The sequence below is a fragment of the Coenobita brevimanus genome, chromosome 84 (assembly GCF_032717465.1).
Source record: "Coenobita brevimanus isolate Jiangsu-jjx chromosome 84, ASM3271746v2, whole genome shotgun sequence".
Lineage (NCBI taxonomy): Eukaryota > Metazoa > Arthropoda > Malacostraca > Decapoda > Coenobitidae > Coenobita > Coenobita brevimanus.
The window spans coordinates 15942697-15963741 of NC_137037.1; positions in this window are offsets into that span (position 1 = coordinate 15942697).

Here is a 21045-nt window from a genome sequence, read left to right on the forward strand (position 1 = left end):
ACACACACAAATAATAAAAAACAAAGAAGGAAGCAAGAGTAGAGGGAAGGAAAGAAATATGCTTAAAAAAATAAAAAATGTAAGGGAGATGCGAAGTGCGGAAATTTAAAATAAAATCTAGTCAACCGAAAGAGCAGAACAAAAAAATACAAAGAAAAAAGAGGAAGAAAAAATTAAGAGAGATGTAAGGTCTTAAGTAGGTGATAACTGAGGATACAGAAACTTAGATGTTTAAAAGGCAGAAGCAAAGAATAAACGGAAGGGTAAGAGACGGAGGAAAGAGACAAAGGAGGGGAAGAGACAAAGGAAGGTAGGAGAGGCGGAACAACATAAAAAAGAGTTAGGTAAAACAGGTGAGGGCAAGATCGAGGTAAAGTAGGTTAGAAAACGACAGAGAGCAGAACGAGAGGGGAAGGGACGGGAGGGGGGAGACGGGTGGAGATGGTGAGAGAGAGAAGATAAGGAGATAGTAAAGTGGAATGGGATACTTTAAGAGGTACAGGGCCAGGACTAAAATGATAGGTACCTGAAAAGAAGGCAAGGGTAAGGTGGTGTAGGGTACGGTTGACGGAGACAGGATAAAAAAGGGTAGAAAAAAGTTGGTATGCTTCAAGCTCGGAAGGGTAGAGTAGGAGAGAAAAGAGATTGGAAAGACAAAGGAGGGTAGGTTAGGGTAAGGTGGCGATGGGTAGGTAAGAGTAAAGTAGGGAAAAGTTAGGTAGGTCAGGAAGGGATTGATGGCAGTAGGGAAGGGTAAAATATGTAAGTATTAACCGGTACGCTTTGTCTTTCATGTACACAGCAGTAACTGTCATCAGTAGTCTGTCTCACACTAACTACGATACCCAAATTTTAAGCGTCGTGTGTGCAGGAATTTTCAAATGAGTCAATGTTGCTTTTGTCTTTGTTTTGTTCAATAGTGCTCCAAAGGGATAAATATGCACACTCTTTAGCCTACTCATAATACTTAATTCTTTTTAATAAAAAAAATTATGCTTCACCCAGGTAGGTGCAATACAATTTAACACAGCAGGCATGCAAATATTCCGCTCTTTATATCTGAGACCGGAATGTTTTATATACACTGTTTGTGGATAAAACATCTCTTCTGTACATTTTCAGTGGTAAATCAAAAATAACAATCTCTGTCTGTCTGTCTGTCTGTCTCTCTCTCTCTCTCTCTCTCTCTCTCTCTCTCTCTCTCTCTCTCTCTCTCTCTCTCTCTCTCTCTCTCTCATCTTGCCTCATACTTGGACTTTCTCTTATACCCTTCCTCACCCTCACACTCCCTCCCATACCACCACATCCTCTCACATTGTCACTCAATGTCTCACTCCCTTCCCACTCACTCCCTCACTATCCCCCCACCCTTTTACACTCAACCACACACACTTTCACTATCCCACACCGACCCAAACCCTCCATCATCCTTCCACACCCTACCTCGCCTTCCCACACCCTCCCTCATTATCCCCCCACCCTTTTACATTCAACCACACACACCTTCACTATCCCACACCGACCTAAACCCTCCATCATCTTTCCACACCCTACCTCGCCTTCCCACACCCACCCACTCCTTGTCACTCCCTTCTCACTCTCCCAGGCGGACAAGGGAAGTGCGAATCAACGCAAATATTGAAAATTCTTGGTGCAACTTTAATGTCTCTCTTCACTGTCGGTTGGCTGGCTTCTGTTTTCCTGATGTCCCCACATTTTTTTTTTTTTTTTTTGCCCCCGCGTTGCAAAACTGTTCACTTTGGTTAAATTTTTGCCTTGTCATAATACATTTTAGGATTCCTCAGAAGTAGAAGTACAGTTGAAGTCACAGATCCTTGGTACAGTGGGTGGCAGTTATACAAGATAATTGTTATGAGTCAGCTTAATAACTCATCGTGAATTTAACTAAATGGCTTGACACAACCTTTCGATAATTGGCAGACTACAGTTTTCCATAATCACTTCCATCCGATGACGTATTTACTAATTTCCTCTTGCTGTTAGCAGACGATTTTACTCAACTCAGGATATACTTTTTGGACTTAATTGACTTCACTCGCTCCATTACAAAGCTGAACTACGTTGAGTGGTATCAAGAACTATAATATTATTTTCAGGGCTAAAGGTGTAAAACATCCAGCTCAGTACTTAACCCACTAGTGAATAGGCTGTCCGGTGTCAGTTAGTTGTTTATATGTTTATTATCCAGGAAAGTAAGCATTTCTTGAGGTTAAAGGACACCGTTTAACGTCTCATTTAGTACTGAAGATCGCACTACATCGAGTTCTTGGATAATGGGCGCCTCCACCTGCCACTGTTAAAAAGATCCATAACGGCATGCAAAATATCTTGTCTTTTAATGACCATTTCATTAAGCTGACTACTTTCCACTGATAAAGAGATAATCACTGGTGTTTTAATCAGAATTCGTCTTTCAGTCCGGCTCCAACCTCACAAGATTTCAGGCCCTAACATGTACTCTTCTTACTTCACACCTGCTCTCACCTCCATCCCCAAAACTTACGTCTGCAAAACAATGACAATGTATCTACCACCCCACAACCTGTGTTTACCTAAAATTTACCTAAAATCGCATCAGTACTTTCTGATAAATCTACCAGATTCAGCCCATGTCTACCCTCTCAGAAACTATATGAAAACAGTCTATCTACCCCACAGCTTTTACTCACTACCATAACTGTATCTACCCTTTTCACACACCAAAATTGTTTTAATGCGAAGAAAGATGGAATCAAAAACCAAAACCCAATATGAGTGTTCCCTCCGGGAAAAAGCAAATACAAGACAACAGAGAGCCAAATTCAAGATTCTTTCGAGATGCCTGGACCCACTTCGTTTAAAATACTGGAGGTAATAGGCAGTAGGAAATACAGACAGAGGAAGACAGTTTCAGAATTACCTGTTGCATACATGAAGGACTGGGAGTAACGGTTAACTCTTGCATTAGACAGTTCGACAGAAAAGGGATGACAGTTTGTTGCTAGATGGGTGCTACGCGTCCGCATTAGTGGTAGCGGGATGCAAGCAGATAGCTCAGGGAAGCAGTGACCACTGAGGTTGCCTACCCACATTAAAACCCATATCTAATCACTTAACTTTGGAATCTACAAATAAACCTACCCAGTCTAGCACATGTATTTACCAACCGTCAATACTAGTTCTACTTACTCTAGCACCTGCGTTTCTCTTTTTCTGCATCTACCCATAAATACATTCCTTTCACATCTGTTACCTACAAAACTGTCCGTCACCCACCTGTAACTACTAGCACATCCACTCACCTCTATAGTTTTACGCCCCGATCCACACTTGTCCTTCTGACTCACCTGTCGTGAATAACAAGACAGGTGTGATCTTGTTGCTTAATGTTAATCACTACCTGGCGGAAGCTATACAGTATCTAATTCTTCTGGCTGTAAAAGTCTGTCCCAGTCTGAGTAAATATTATTTGGAGGAAGGATGAAGAGAATATGACGTCGTCCGGCCAAGGGCTACCAAACAGTTCATTTCAAAGATTAAAAGAAATAAGCGAGTCTGTAAGGGTGAGTGACAGTGTGGTAGACGGAGTGTGGGTGTGATGAGTGAGTGTGTGAGGTCATTCAAGAATAATTGAAGTGAGTGTGACAGAGACGGAAATAGAGAGTATAAAAGCTAAAGCGATTGTGTGTGTGTGTGTGTGTGTGTGTGTGTGTGTATGTGTATGTGTGTGTGTGTGTGTGTGTGTGTGTGTGTGTGTGTGTGTGTGTGTGTGTGTGTGTGTGTGTGTGTGTGTGTGTGTGAGAGAGAGAGAGAGAGAGAGAGAGAGAGAGAGAGAGAGAGAGAGAGAGAGAGTGCGATCAATAATTGAGAGAGCTAGTGCGACAGACTCAGTGAGAGAAGGAAATATAAATGAGTTTAGCAGGAATATACGCAGACTAAGTGAGTGAGAAAGTGAATGAGTAAGAAGAGTGTAAGAGAAAGTAAAAATAAAAAGCAGAGTAAGCAGTTTATCTTTCTTTCTTCTTCGTTTAGCTAAGGATTCTGTAGTTAAAAATATTATTGGAAAAGGGAAGTCGAGCCCCCAAAGTCCCACATTATTTATTATAATTCCTAAAGTACGTGACGAAGATACAGTTTGTTTAGTCTCTCCATATCATTGCTGACTGCACTCTGTGATGTTGGCTGCAGGTAAATAATGTGTAATAAACACAAGCGCTCCAAATACTTCACTATTTTTTTTTTTTTCATAACAGTTATAATAAGTCTCCATTCCAAGGCCAGAGAAGGTCAGTCAGAGCTTAATGTCCACTATTCTCATTCCTTATTTGATATCATCCCTTGATTGTGGCGCCGTTAAAATAAAGTATGCCAGTTACTTTCTAAAATCTCTTATGAACAGAATTCACTTCACGACAGAGTTCAGCATAACCATAAAAGGTTTATAAAAACCTGTGAAAATAAAACTCGTCACCAATACTCAGCTCGCTAATGAAGGCGGGGAAACAAATTAGGTTGTTCCGATATCGGTGCATGTTGGCTGAAGGGAATGAAATTTGTAAGAAACACGAACACAGTTTCTCTTTTCCGAAATATTTGTGCCTGTCAATCATTTCTGGTGGCCATCTGAAATGGAGATCTGGAAAAACTAGTATACATGTACAGTATGTTCGCAAACATATACATGCTCTGGACCCATGCGGTGAAAATTCAGTGTGTTTTAAAAATTAGTACTTATAAGTACAGTTGCGGATACTTGACAGAGACAGGGTTTCGTGTAGACTACTGGATCGCTTCTATCTGACGAGTTAAGAGAGGGGCTGAGTGGCAGCAGACAAGCGTAGGTGGGGGAGGGTTGGGGGGAAGAACCTGCCACTCTCCCTCACCCCACTGAAACTCGTCAGTCAGAAGCGACCCAACACCTGTGTTAGAGTTAAGACATCTTTTTGTTTCACGTGCTGCAAATGTAACTTATAATGCCATGCATGCTGAAATATAAAGGATGAAAGCAGCCAAATCAGTGAGGCCATGGATGTCTTCATAGATTTAATACTTGGTCTGAAAATTCATCACAGTGAATGAAATCTAAGTATTATCCCAATGAAAATGGACTTCTGAAGCCCTATTGTATTTCCCCATCATATCTTTCCACTCAACACAGTAGGCAACATCCACCAGTAATGATAATATGAAAATTAAAGTTACAATAATGACTGATGAAAATAACTGACGTAAAGCCAGACTGCCTTATAGATGCCACAGGTAAAAAATAAAAGCATTCTGGACACATCACGGCGCGTGTGATGACTTATGTCCCGTTAACGACAGGTTACGCACAAAGCTCACCGACGGCCTAAAGAGTTTGGCGCCATTAAACCTTGGGCATTGTTTATACCATTATAAGATGTCGCAGAAAGCAAACTTACACGTAACAAGGATGTCTGGTAGATGCGAAGATGAAAATGAAACCTTATATCCTGAAACGGCTACTAAAGACAATTTTTAACTCTTAGAGGAGGAGAAACCACTTATTATCTAAATATGATAGTCCGCCAGTAGCAAGAATATAACAGTTAACATTTCCTTTGTTGTAAGAGCATTAATGAAGACATTAATCACTTCTAACATTGCCACTGATACAATTACTTTCTATCATTACCCTCACTTTCCGATCACTTCTTATATTTTTATTACGGCAATACTGTTACCTATGCTACCACTCACGCTCCTACCATTTTTAACACAACTATATAATTACCTCCATCACTACCATCCATATCCTTGCCTCTTCTGACACTTTCAAAGATACTACTGCCTCAAGTCACAACTCCCACTACGCCCAACATTTCTAACATTACCACAAATACTTCCACCTCTATCACTACCATCACTACCCTAACCACTTTTAACACTATCGCTGGTACTGTACTGCTATTACTGCTAGTGTCACTAACATTACAAGCTCTACTATTTCGAACACTTCCACTAATACTGCTCCATCACTACCATCATAATTAGCTCCTCCAGTTAGAAAAGTACATCCTAAGGCAACGTATGTATAGTCAACCAAAGTCAGAAAAAATAAAAAAATAAAATGAAAAATACATCAGAGTGAAAGAACTAATACCTAAGCAATGGTACCTGACCATCGTTCTCTTGGTAACGGTAGAGGGGCGGACTGTTACACGATAACACGATAAGTGGAAGTGGGTCCTCTCTCTCTCTCTCTCTCTCTCTCTCGAACAGGAAGGAACTAGAATACTCAACTACCCATTACAGGTCGTAAAAAGTTAAAGCTCCAAAACTCCAGGGCGGAACGAATCAGAGCAAAGCACCTACCCGGGAGAAGGAAATAAAACTAGGAGGGCTGCAAAAATAACTTTGAGAAAAAGGACAGTTTTACGGGGGAGGAAAGTAATGTACAGAAAACGACAAGCAGAGTGTGTGTGTGTGTGTGTGTGTGTGTGTGTGTGTGTGTGTGTGTGTGTGTGTGTGTGTGTGTGTGTGTGTGTGTGTGTGTGTGTGTGTGTGTGTGTGTGTGTGTGTGTGTGTGTGTGGTATCTATATAAAGATTGGATCTCAGAGAGAGAGAGAGAGAGAGAGAGATTTAACAAATATCATGTGGATAATATACTCGGTGCAATGAACCAAAAGGCCGTTACAATGGACTCTATTAAAACTACAGCGGATCAACACACATCGTTGGAAAGCTTTTCAAAAAGTAACAGTTACTGCTTAATTAACTGTTCTCTGATATCATCACCATAACTCTGAATAACATCATAAAGCGCAGAATCGAGCAATAATAGTGAGTTCCACGTAAACCTTTAAAGGACCAGCAAACCGACGCACATCGTTGGAAAGCTAATGGAAACGTAAATGGTAATGCCCGAGTGGCTCTTCTCAAATACGCCTGATTTCTTCACGGTTATGTTCACTAGATCTTCCAGCCATCAGGAGCAGCAGTCAAGGTTGCACTTGTATCAGGATATTCTTACGAGTACTTGGGAAGGTCAACGCAGCTTAGACCCGTTTAGATCCAGAGTGGCTCGAAAAAATACGCTAATAGAATGTTGTTAATATTACAGTATTACTGACTATATTTAAAGTGTCCTGACATGGAAATACCACAGGTTATGGGTAGAAGGAAGTCTTCCTACCAGTTAAGAGGAGAGACGATGACGACGATAATCATAGTGATAATGATGATGATTTAACATGAAGATGAAGACTGATAAAAACGCAAGAAACACAAGACAAAGGATGTCTCTGATAATTGCACCCACCCTTGAAATATTGCAAAGGGATAGATTTTTTTTTTTTTCGGGGCTCCCCCACTGGCTAAAACTTGATTCAGGTCAAAGTCTGCCTTGTCTGATGTTAGGCAGCATACGTTAATATGGAAGACGCAACCATGACAAGGTTAATACTTTTTTTCTGCCACCGATTTCTAAATTCAAGATTGTATTATTTACTCTCCCAACGCGAGCAGCCACGCGGGACAGGAAAATAGAACGGGAATAATTTGGATGTGATGAAGTTCTATTTTGATTTAGAACAGACGCTATCACACCATAAGGGCTGATGTTGATGCTAAATATAGACCGATTTTTGTATTTCTAAATGTATTCTTTGGCCTCAGATCTCGAGAGAAACGGTATGTAATCTACACCCGGAAAAAAAATATACATATATATTACACCAGCTTTATCTGTGATGTACTACAGCATGACAAATGTTAGAGGAATTCATATATACCACTGTTACTAAATGGACATAGTACAGAATCAATGTAAATTTCGAAGCCGGACGGAGCCAAGGATGTAGACAGTAACGTTAAGTGTAAACATATCATTCGGGTCTAAGAAGGTAGTATAGACAGGAGTAAGAGTAACTGTATAAGAAAAAAGCTAAATATACACGGACAAAAAAAAAAAAAAAGAATTTATATTCCTATGCTTTTCTTTTATCACCAGCCTTTTTATTGCAATATCAATGATTTTTTTGTCCCAGCATCCAAAGCGCCGGCCAATCCAGTGTGCACATAACTATGTAACTCAGTCACTGTAATGTTTTGAGAGTGAAATCTGGCAAACTGCAACTGCAGAATCTTATGAGCATTCTATGTGCATATGGGATGTGATTGGATGTGTTCAGAGACAAAAAATACCTTTTGGGATGTGCTGGGGTGGAAGATAGAATTAGGATTAATGCAGTCATTAAATGTGTCCTTTGTTTTGTTTGTGAAAAAAAAAAAAAATGTTGCATCTGGAACTTAAACTTTCTTCTGCGACCTCGAGAAGCCAACTGATGGAGGACAATGGCCACATATCGTTGGAATGTAACGAGGTGTGTCGGTGCAACATATGAAAAGGATGTGGCCAGGCGAACTCATTCGGCTTGACAGCACCCTAGAAATATTGTGCATCTTACTCCAACCCAGTATTTGATCAAGAATACCTTTCTCCCCAGGCGTTTTTAATATATTTTTCTTTGTTTCTCTATTCTGAAGATGATATTATCTGTTTCCGTCTACTGTTTTTATTACTTATTTGCATTTTTACCTGCGGCAATAGCAAGCAGGTCAATGTGTGGCCAGCCTTCTTCTTCTTCTTCTGCTTATGCTTTTGGCAGATTTGTTAAAGAAGACCTTTGGAGAGGAGCGTCAAAGACGTTGCCAAAGGGGAAAGCCACAAACCCTCGCACAGGCAAGACGTGGACCCTGTTACTTGAAAGCTCTCCATGTAGTGAGCCCTTCGAAGGTGAAAGACCGAGTAAAGCGGGCGCGCACTGATAAGCGTCAAACTGTTTGAAACATGAGTCTCGCCGCAGGTCCCAAAGTAATTCTTCTCTTGTTCTTGCACGTGCTGTTCCTACCAGGTATTCCATATTTTGTCTGATTTTAAACTCTTGAAACAGGATTTCTTCATGTTTTTGTGACACTAGCTGGGCCAGCCTGTGTTATGATCATTATGAGGCAAGGAGAGGTTGTAGTGATCACGTAATTCGAAAGGGACATTGATCAATCAACCATCCTCAACTCCATCTGTTCGAGACCGACGTATGGGGTTAATGCTTGCTGTTACCCAAGAGTTTTTTTTTTTCAGTTCTGTAGGAATTAGTTACTTAAATCCGAAGACGTATTCAGTATTAACTTTAGTTTTTACTATTTCCTGGCGTTATTATTTGGCTGAGGAGAAGTTAATCACATTGTTTTAACAACATATTCTTTGTTTCACTTTTACTTCATCCACTCGTGTTTATTGATATCAGGGTAGACTTTTCCAGCTGGAGTGGTGTGACATACTGTAGCTTTCATTAACCCCCATCATGAATCACTCTTTCGTATCTGAATAAAACTGCCTTCAGGTAACAGGAATCAACTAAACTAATACGTCTTTTGACCGGCAGGGTTTAATAAGCTAGTACTCAACCCCACCACGTCGATGTCTCTTCCCTCATGAATATCATCATCTACAGATAGCAAGAGCAGGGAAAAAAACATTGGGAAGGTAATAAATGTTATGGAAATACAAGTCCTAGACTTGGCCCCCTACACCTTACAAGAGGCAATATGGATCCGACTGTTATTGTCTTTTTTCTCTATATATTAAACTGAACTGCAATATCCTTGGCCATAAAACTGGCTGCTGTTAGACTTTTGTTCTCAAGTTCAATATGGAGAGTTTAATCTCTCTCTCTCTCCCTCTCTCTCTCTCTCTCTCTCTCTCTCTCTCTCTCTCTCTTGCCCTTCTCCTGAAATCAATCAGCAGTATATAAACCTTACCTGTGTGGAGAGAGAGGAGGCAGATTAATGAACAAAATTATGCATATCATCATGATCACCAATATTTTTGTTACAGCTGATATCATTATTAGTAGTAAAAAGTACCACATTACTCATAGCATCATAATCATTCCATCATTATTGTTGCTATAAGTATCATCTGCATCGTACTCTTTCTCTTCTTTCTCCTTCTCATTATCATAATCACCAGCATCGCCATTATCATTACGAATACTGCCATTAATTATCACTTATTATATATCATCAATGTAACAGTCATCTTTATCATCACTGTAAATCATCATTAAAAATTTCATTATCATCATTATCATCAACATCCTTATTTCCTCTACTGCTAGGATATCGTTGTCAGTTTGTTCCTGCTGCCCAGCGTGATTATATGAACTTAGAAAGGTTTTCTCAATATATATATATATATATATATATATATATATATATATATATGTATATATATATATATATATATGAGCCTCAGTGGTAAAGTGTGCATTTTCGTACACTGAAGAACCAGGGTTCGCGCCCCGCCAGGGTAATAAACTTTGGGAGCGTTCTTCTGGCCACGTACTGCTTGGCGGACATAAGGGGTGCCGTGGTTGAACCAGTGTCGCATACTATAAAGTATGCTTGCACCCACTCGGCTTACGCGGACCGATTGAACTTAGTTCACAGACTACACACATATCCAAAGCCACTCCAACACAACAGTTACACTTACAAGCACTTCTCACCCTACATACAATCTCTACCAGACAGCCTAAGCCACTTGGTAGAGATACATTGGCTGTATCGTCCCCATTTCGGTCGGGATAGGCCGGTCCTGCAGTGGACACTCAAACGGCTGATGATATATATATATATATATATATATATATATATATATATATATATATATATATATATATATATATATATGTGTGTGTGTGTGTGTATGTTTTCCATTCATCTTTCTCCCTTCCACTGCCTCTAGTTTTTTTTTCCATAAATAGTTTTCATTCTTTATCATTTCTCTCTATAGTCTCCTTTTATTGTAAAGTTATTTACTCCTACTTCTCCTTATCATCATTTTCCTTTTCCCTCTTACACATACATTTATAGTCCTTCCTTTATCGTTCTGTTGTTTTACCCATCTTTATCATTTCATTCCCTCTTCCGTCGTTCATGAATTCCTCTTTTTTGCAATGTCTTTTATTCCTTCCATCCAGTTTTTTTTTTTTTTTTATTCACCCTTGTGTGTGTGTGTGTGTGTGTGTGTGTGTGTGTGTGTGTGTGTGTGTGTGTGTGTGTGTGTGTGTGTGTGTGTGTGTGTGTGTGTGTGTGTGTGTGTGTGTTTCACGTTTTTCTTTTTCTACCCTCACTTGTTTTCTCCAATCTTCTTTTCTGGATTTTCTTTAGGGATCCCTTTCCTTCTTCTTCAAATGTTTTTCAGTTTTTTTCTTTTGTCACTTTGTCTCACACTTCCTGTCTTTCGCATTTTTTTTCCTGCTTTCCGTCCAAAGTTATCTTCCGCGTACACCTTCTCCTTAGTCTCCTGTTGTCTTTATCTTACTCAGTTCATGGTCCAGCATATCTCTAATTTAGTCAAACCCAAGCAAGTGTTATTGTTGTTGTTATTATTATTATTATTATTATTATTATTATTATTATTGTTATTATTATAATTTTTAGGAATATGCGACCCATAGGAGCCTGAGTGAAGTAATTTCCCCGCAATCCCTTCATCTCACCTGATCGAGCTACCTGGATGAAAACAATCTGTGTGGTATTTATATAAGGATTGGTTCTGAGAGAGAGAGAGAGAGAGAGAGAGAGAGAGAGAGAGAGAGAGAGAGAGAGAGAGAGAGAGAGAGAAGGCACGAGCAAAGGAGAGTAGAGATCGAAGAAAAAACAGAGAAAACAGAATATGGGAGCAATAACGAACAGAGAGCTATTATAATGGAGGGACGGAGAAGAGGGGTGGAATAAATGAGAAAATGAAGTGATAACATCCCGATGCCGAGAACGAAAGGGAGTGAAGATGTTTTCAAATGAGGAGAGAATTTCCGAACTCGAGGGTTTAGATATAACATTTATTAATGCCTTCATTTGTCATTTTCTTTAACTTACTCTATAACTGCCATTTCTTCATCTCGAGCACTGAGGTATAGGAAAAAGGTTAACAGCACAGTGTGATTCTGGTCACCAAAAGCACTATGGAAAGGATGTAGAGGCATTTTAATATATAATTCTGTCAGTCATTGATATGAAATATACCGCAAAACGATGAAAATCTTGGCAAAGTTATGTGGAAAATAATATATTTGGTTACCCTAATCAGAAATAATTGTATGTTGTAGGTAGGAATAAAGTAAAAACACACATGTCCTCGGAATAGGAATGGTGGTGTCAGAAATATTCACGTCACTTCGGCCAGCTTCTCACCAATACAGCTTTCGATCCACACGCACATCACTCATATGCCGTACCTTCCAATTACAGCATTTACATTTCTGGAACGCTGGCGTCTTTATACCCGCGCCTGCGCAGGAAGTGTGTGTGTGTGTGTGTGTGTGTGTGTGTGTGTGTGTGTGTGTGTGTGTGTGTGTGTGTGTGTGTGTGTGTGTGTGTGTGTGTGTGTGTGTGTGTGTGTGTGTGTGTGTGTGTGTGTGTGTGTGTGTGTGTGTGTGTGTGAACAATTTAACAAAGTTCTGATACGACTTTAATCAATCTTGATGGATGTGTTGGTTGCCATGAAGGAAACCTATAATTATTGAGAATAGTATGATCAAGATCACAGATCATCTATCTATCTATATGTCTATAGTCCGACGCCCTAATCCCTAATCCCGCAAAGGGTGGCCGCAGACAAAGCGCTTCCAAGTCGCTCTGCCACCCACCATTTGACTACCCTCCCCTCAACTCACCCCCCCCCCTCCCTCATATACCTCTCAACTCCATCCCTCCACCTCATCCTCGGTCTTGCCCTCCCTCTCCCTCCCTCCACCTCACCAACATACACCTCTTAGTCAGTTTTTCATTCTCTGTTCTCTCCACATGTCCAAACCACCTCAGTGTATTTCTCCTAATCTTCTCAGCCACATCCACATCTACCCCACAACGTTCCTTTACTTCTTCATTCGTCAACTTGTCCATCCATATCACTCCACGTGCTACTCTCAAGAAACTCATTTCCACTGCTCTCACTCTTGACTTGTTCACTTCTAGCAAGGTCCATGCCTCGATTCCATACGTCAGGGTAGGGATACAATACTATCATGCAGTGACTTCTTAACTTCCATACTCACCTCCCTATTTCTCATCACTGCTTTCAGTGAACCAACATTCTTCTTTCCCTGCTGTACCCTTTCAAGCACTTCATCCCCAAAAGTTCCATCCTTACTCATCACACTACCCAGGTACTTGAATGTACTCTCATTCTCCATATCCTCACCATCCAACCTTACTGTGTATTCTGTGACTCTATTCCTCTCAAACACCACAGCTTTACTCTTGTTTATATTAACTTTCAGTTTCCTCTTCCTACACACTGTCCCAAATTCATTCACTAGACCTTGCAACTCCCATTCATCTTCACTCAACAATACTGTATCATCAGCAAACAGCAGCACCGGAATCTTCCACATCTCACCCTCATTCATTAGAGCCACCCCAACATCCACTGCCCTACCTTTCACCTCCTTTACAACCCCATCCATATATATATTAAACAGCCATGGAAACATCACACAACCCCGTTTCAGTCCCACAGTTAGATCAAAGAACTCACTCAGCTCACCATCCACTCGCATCGTAGCCCTAGTTCCTTCGTATGTACCCTTCACAGCACTCAACAATTTCCCCTCCACTCCATATATTCTTAATACCTTCTACATACCTTGCCCATCTATTCTGTCATAAACTTTCCCCAAGTATATGAAGGAAGCATACACTTTCTTTCCTTTTCTCTAGATACATCTCCACTAAACATCTTATAACAAATATCTGATCTACACACCCTTTCCCCTTTCTAATTCCCCCTTGTTCTTCTCCAGCTAGCTCCTCTATTATATGCCTATCCCTATCAGTGAGTATTCTACCATATATTTTTCCAGTCACACTAAGGAATAGAAGAAGGGAAAGACGAGAGGAAGGAGTAGTTGCAAGAAGAGTGGAAAGGTTACAAGAGGATGAGAAAAAGGCAGAGTATAAGAGAGAAGTGGAGGAACGATTGGGCAATTATGAATTGGAGCAGATGGGAGACGTGGAAGGTGTGTGTAGGATATTTACAGAAGAAATATGTGTAGCATGTGATGTGGTGTGTGGAAGGAAGAGAAGACGGAGGGGGGTGCAAGGAACAGCGTGGTGGACTGAAGAGGTGAAACAGGCTGTGGCACAAAAGAAGATAGCATACAATGAATGGATGAGAAATAGGGGCGTGGAAGAAGTTGAGAGGTGGAAGAGAGAGTTATATGTAGAAAGAAAGAGAGAGGTGAAAAGATTAGTAAGAGAGAGTAAGAAGAGAGTGGATGAGGAATTTGGAAGGAATATGAGTGTAAAGTGGAGGGACTGTAAGAAAATGTTCTGGAAAGAGGTGAAGACAGTAAGGAAGAGTGGAAGTGAAGTTAGCAGGGGAGTGAAAGATAAAAATGGTAGATTACTAGTGGAGAAGGGAGAAAAAGTGAACAGATGGAGAGAACACTTTAAGGAATTGTTGAACATAGAGAATGGAAGTAATGCGAGTATAAGTGGCTGGGGAATGGCTGGGAGAAGGAGGGAGGTGAGAAGACAGGAAGAAATCAGCAGGATAGAAGTTGTGGAAGCAATGAAGAAAGTTAAATTGGGGAAAGCCCCAGGAATTGATGGAATGTGTGGTGAAATGCTGAAGCATGGGGGAGAGATAGTAGTAGAATGGATGTGGAAGATGTGCAGATTGGCCTGGGAGGAAGGTAGAGTCCCGGAGGATTGGAAGTCAGGTATAATTATTCCCTTGTACAAAGGAAAAGGGGAAAAAGAAGTGTGTGGTAATCATAGGGGCATTTGTCTTCTTAGTATAATAGGAAAAGTGTATGGTAGGATACTTATTGATAGAGTTAGAGAAAGAACAGAGAAATTAGTTGGAGAAGAACAGCGAGGCTTTAGGAAGGGAAGACGTGTAGATCAGATATTCATTCTTAGATCTTTAGTGGAAAGTTTCTAGAGAAGGGAAAGAAGTTGTATGCGGCTTTCATGGATTTGGAGAAAGCATATGACAGGGTGGATAGACAAGGATTGTGGAAAGTGTTAAGAATATATGGAGTAGATGGGAAGTTGTTGAATGCTGTGAAGAGTATGTACGATGGTGCGAAGGCTGCAGTGCGTGTGGATGGTGAACTAAGTGAATTTTTCTCTTTGAAAGTTGGTTTGAAACAGGGATGTGTCATGTCTCCATGGTTGTTCAATCTGTACATGGATGTGGGTAATAGAAGAGGTACAAGGTAGGGTAGTGGATGTTGGAGTGGCCCTGGTGAGAGAGGATAGTGTTTGGAAACTCCCTGTACTGTTGTTTGCAGATGATACTGTGTTCTTGAGTGAAGACGAAGGGGAGCTGCAAGGCTTGGTGGATGAGTTTGAGAGAGCGTGTAAGAAACGGAATCTAAAGGTGAATGTAGGGAAGAGCAAAGTGATGGTCTTTGAGAGAGGTGAAGTCAGTGAATGTATAGCGAGGTTGGATTGTGAGGAATTGGAAAATGTGAGTGCGTTTAAGTACTTGGGTAGTGTGATGAGTAAGGATGGAGGTTTGGAGGGTGAAGTGCTTGAAAGGGTACAGCAGGGAAGAAAGGTTGCTGGTTCTTTGAAAGCAGTGATAAGAAACAGGGAAGTGAGCATGGAAGTGAAAAAGTTACTGCATGACAGTATTGTGATACCAACTCTAACGTACGGAAGTGAAGCTTGGACGTTATTGGAAGGACACAAGTCAAGAGTGAGAGCAGTGGAAATGAGTTATTTAAGAGGAGCCTGTGGAGTCACATGGAGAGACAGGCTGACGAATGCGGATATAAAGGAGCGTTGTGGTGTTGATGTGGATGTGATAGGAAGCATTATGAGGAACACACTGAGGTGGTTTGGCCATGTGGAGAGGATGGAGGGTGAAAGACTGACGAAAAGAGTGTATGTGAGTGAGGTGGAGGGGGGAAGAGGGAGGGGGAGGCCGAGGATGAGATGGAGGGATGGGGTGGAGAGGTATATGAGAGAGGGGGGTGTGAGTTGGGAGCAGGGCAGTGAAATGGCAGGGGACAGGGCGACTTGGAGGCGATTTGTTTGTGGCCACCCCAAACGGGATTGAGGCGTCTGGCAATAGATAGATAGATAGACTAAGAAGGCAAATACTCCTATTATTACCACATATTTCTCTCTCCCCTTTTCCTTTGTATAAAGGAACAATTATACCTGATTTCCAGTCCTCCGGACCCTTCTCTCTTCCCAAGCCAATCTACACAACTTCCATATCCACTCCGCTACAATCTCACCCCCATACCTAAGCATTTCACCACACACTCCATCAATTCCTGGGGCCATTCCCATCTTGATCTTCTTCATTGCTTCCACTACTTCTACCCAACTGATCTCTTCCTCCCTCCTCTCATCTCTTCTTCTCCCGGCCATTCCCAAGCCACTTATACTCACACTGCTCTCACTCACTACATACAACAAATCTGCAAAGAGCTCTTTCCATCTCCTCAATTTCTCTCTCTTCTCCACCAACTGTCTATTATTCCTATCTTTCACTCCCCTAGTATTTCCCCTTTCACACTGCCTTACTTTCTTTACCTCCTTCCAGAACAATTTCTTACTCTACCTCCATTTCACACTCAGATTCCTCCCAAACTCTTCACCCACTTTCTTCTTACTCTCCTTCACCAATCTCTTCACCTTCCTTCTCCTGCTCACATATACTTCTTTCTTCTCTCTCTCATCTTCTCCCCTACCTCTACTCCCTAGCCATTCACTATATGCCTTCTTCTCTTGTTCCACAGCTCGTTTCACCTCATCGTTCCACCATGCTGTCCCTTGCACACCCTTGTATCTCCTCCTCGCTCCACAAACCACCTCACATGCTGCGCCTATCTCTTCCATGAATATCTTACATACGTCTTCCACCCCTTCCATCTGCTCTAACTCATACCTTCCCAATCTTTCTTCCACTATGCTCTTATATTCTGCCACGTTCTCACTATCTTGCAACTTCTCCACTCTTGTCACAGGAGCTGTTTTCTCCTGTCTTCCCCTTTGTCTCTTCACCCATTTTCTTTGCAGCCTTACCCTGGCCATCACTAAGTGATGGTCAGATATTCCATTCCCCCACCCTCTCCACACTCTTGCATCCAACACTTGTCTTCTCATTCGCTCATCCACGCACACGTAGTCTATCATTGCCTTTCGTTCAACAAGTTCACCATCCATCCTCCTCATGACTCTCTATGTATACCTGTGGATCATCTTATGCCGAAAGTAGGTGTTGGCTATTGCCAACCCCTTGCCAGCAAAGATGTCCACCAAAGCACTACCATTCCCATCTACTTCAGCTGGCACACCCCACTGACCAACCACTCCATCCACTCACACATTCCCAACTTTGCCATTACGTCTCCAATAAAAAAAAACTCTCTCACTCCTCTCAAACTTGTCCATACATGCTTCTACACTTACCCAGAACTCATCTTTCACTCTTGCCACTCGGTCCTCTGTCGGCACATACGCACAAGCGTATACCTACTTTCATCCTCACCCATACAATCCTTGCACCCACTGTTCCATACTCTCTTATATTCTCCTTCCATTTCTTGCTTATCATCAGTGATACTCCCTCTCTTGCCCTCTCATTCTCATTAAATCCTGCACATACTCCTAAACCTTATTCTCATTCTCTCACTCTTTCACCTTATCATTTAGTTTCAGTCAATCCACATACATCCACTCTTGCATCCTCAAGCACCCAGACAATCTCTCTCTCTTTCACTTTATCATTCACTCCTCTCACATTCCATGTCCCCACCCTCTGAATGTCCTTTGTCCGTTCCTTAGTCGTCAACGTATGGTCTGTCCTGGTCCGAGGTGCTTTAATTGCTTGTTTAGTTAGTTCTTTCTATGGGGTGGGGCACAAACCCACAACCAACCCTTTTAGTCGCCTCATACGACAAGCAGGGATACTGGGGGAGTTATTCATGAACCCTCTCTATCCCCAAGGTAGACCACACTTTGTAGACGGCCTGAGGATAAGGCAAGAGTAATAGCATTCAATTTAGGAATAAATCAGTCACAGAGCAAAGTTGGAAGGAAAGATTAAAGATCAAATGAATCTTTAACAGTTTTAATCCGAAGCAAGCAAAACTTGGTGGACATGATAATGATCAGGTAAGAATGAATAAATTTAGGTCCCAGAACAGTCAGCCAAAATGTAACAGGACAAGGGAAAGTTCCGGTCAGTGTGTGTCTGTGCGTGATTAAATAAGTAAACCAATTTTGATCTGATTTGAATCAAACTTGGTGCATGAGCTGAGGATCATCCAAGAGGCTGACTGATTGCTTTTGAAAATATAGGTCAAAGGCCAGGGTCACAGTTCGAGGTCATTTTATATCCATTGCAATTTAAATCTGGTGTAGGTTAAACCTTGCGGAAAGGCTCGGGTTAATACAGGGATAGAGATTCGATTATGAGAACAAGCGGTCCACATCCCTTCATCTCGTTCTCAGCCTCCCCCTCCCTCTCCCCCCTTCCATCTCACACACATACACTCTCCTCGTAAGTCTCTCGCTCTCCATCCTCTCCTCATGGTCACAATAGTTTGATTTAAAAGACATCCTGGCAATAATGGGCACACAACAACAAAAAAGATGAGTTCATATGCTGAATTTAACACGTAAAAAGGTTTTCATCACTGTTTCCACCAGATTAATATCGCCTGATGACTTTCTGAACACTACTTGGTGGTGGCCAGAATCAAGATCCAAGTAAGATGGAGAAATAGAAGAAGGGAAGAACGGGAGGAAGGAGTAGTTGCAAGGAGAGTGGAAAGGTTACAAGAGGATGAGAAAAAGGCAGAATATAAGAGAGAAGTGGAGGAACGATTGTGTAAATATGAACTGGAGCAGATGGGGGACGTGACAGATGTGTGCAAGATATTCACAGAAGAAACATGTCCAGCATGTGATGTGGTGTGTGTGGGGTGAAGAGAAGATGGAAAGGGGTGCAAGGAACAGCACGGTGGAATGAACAAGTGAGACAGGCTGTGGCACAAAAGAAGAAAGCATACAATGAATGGATGAGAAAAAAGGGCGTGGAAGAAGTTGAGAGGCGGAAGAGAAGTTACATATAGAAAGGAAGAGAGAGGTGAAAAGATTAGTATGAGAGAATAAGAAGAGAGTGGATGAGGAATTTGGAAGGAATTTGAGTGTAAAGTGGAGAGACTGTAAGAAAATGTTCTGGAAAGAGGTGAAGACAGTAAGACAGGGTGGCAGTGAAGTTAGTAGGGGAGTGAAAGATAAAAATGGTAGAGTACTAGTGGAAAAGGGAGAGAAAGTGAACAGATGGAGAGAACACTTTAAGGAATTGTTGAACATAGAGAATGGAATTAATGAGAGGATAAGTGGTTGGGGAATGGCTGGGAGAAGGAGGGAGGTGAGAAGACAGGAAGAAATCAGTAGGATTGAAGTTGTGGAAGCAATGAAGAAAGTCAAAATGGGGAAAGCTCCAGGAACTGATGGAGTGTGTGGTGAAATGCTGAAGCATGGGGGAGAGATAGTAGTAGAATGGATGTGGAAGATGTGCAGATTGGCCTGGGAGAAAGATGGAGTCCCGGAGGATTGGAAGTCAGGTATAATTATTCCCTTGTATAAAGGAAAGGGGGAAAAAGAAGTGTGTTGTAATCATAGCGGCATTTGTCTTCTTAGTGTAATAGGAAAAGTGTGTGGTAGGATACTTATTGATGTAATTAGGGAAATAACAGAGGAATTAGTTGGAGAAGAACAGGGAGGCTTTAGGAAGGGAAAAGGTTGTGTAGATCAGATATTCATTCTTAGATCTTTAGTGGAAAAGTGTCTAGAGAAGAGAAAGAAGTTGTATGCGGCCTTCATGGATTTGGAGAAAGCATATGACAGGGTGGATAGACAAGGATTGTGGAAAGTATTAAGAACATATGGAGTAGATGGGAAGTTGCTGAATGCTGTGAAGAGTATGTATGATGGTGCTAAGGCTGCAGTGCGTGTGGATGGTGAACTGAGTGAAGTTTTCTCTTTGAAGGTTGGGTTGAAACAGTGATGTGTCATGTCTCCATGGCTGTTCAATCTGTACATGGATGGGGTAATAGAAGAGATACATAGTAGGACAGTGGATGTTGGAGTGGCCCTAGTGAGAGAGGGTAATGTTTGGAAACTCCCTGTACTGTTGTTTGCAGATGATACTGTGTTGTTAAGTGGAGACGAAGGGGAGCTGCAAGGCTTGGTGGATGAGTCTGGGAGAGTGTGTAAGAAACGGAATCAAAAGGTGAATGTAGGGAAGAGTAAAGTGATGATCTCTGGGAGAGGTGAAGTCAGTGAATGTACAGTGAGGTTGGATGGTGAGGAATTGGAAAATGTGAGTACGTTTAAGTACTTGGGGAGTGTGATGAGTAAGGATGGAGGTTTGGAGGGTGAAGTGCTTGAAAGGGTACAACAAGGAAGAAAGGTTGCTGGTTCCTGGAAGGCAGTGAAAAGAAACAGGGAAGTGAGCATGGAAGTGAAAAGTTACTACATGACAGTATTGTGATACCAACCCTAACGTATGGGAGTGAAGCTTGGACGTTATTGGAAGGACACAAGTCAAGAGTGAGAGCAGTGGAAATGAGTTATTTAAGGGGAGCCTGTGGAGTCACATGGGGAGACATGCTCACAAATGGGGATATAAAGGAGCATTGTGATGTGGATGTGGATTTGATACGAAGCGTTAGGAGGAACACACTGAGGTGGTTTGGCCATGTGGAGAGGATGGAGGGTGAGAGGCTGACGAGGAGAGTGTATGTGAGTGAGGTGGAGGGGGGGAGAGGGAGGGGGAGGCCGAAGACAAGATGGAGGGATGGAGTGGAGAGGTATATGAGAGAGGCGGATGTGAATTGGAGGCAGGGCAGTGAAATGGCGGGGGACAGGGCGACGTGGAGGCGATTTGGTTGTGGTCACCCCGTACGGGATTAAGGCGTCTGGCAATAGATAGATAGACAGACTACTCACATAAAATATTAGAGTTGTTCCCACCG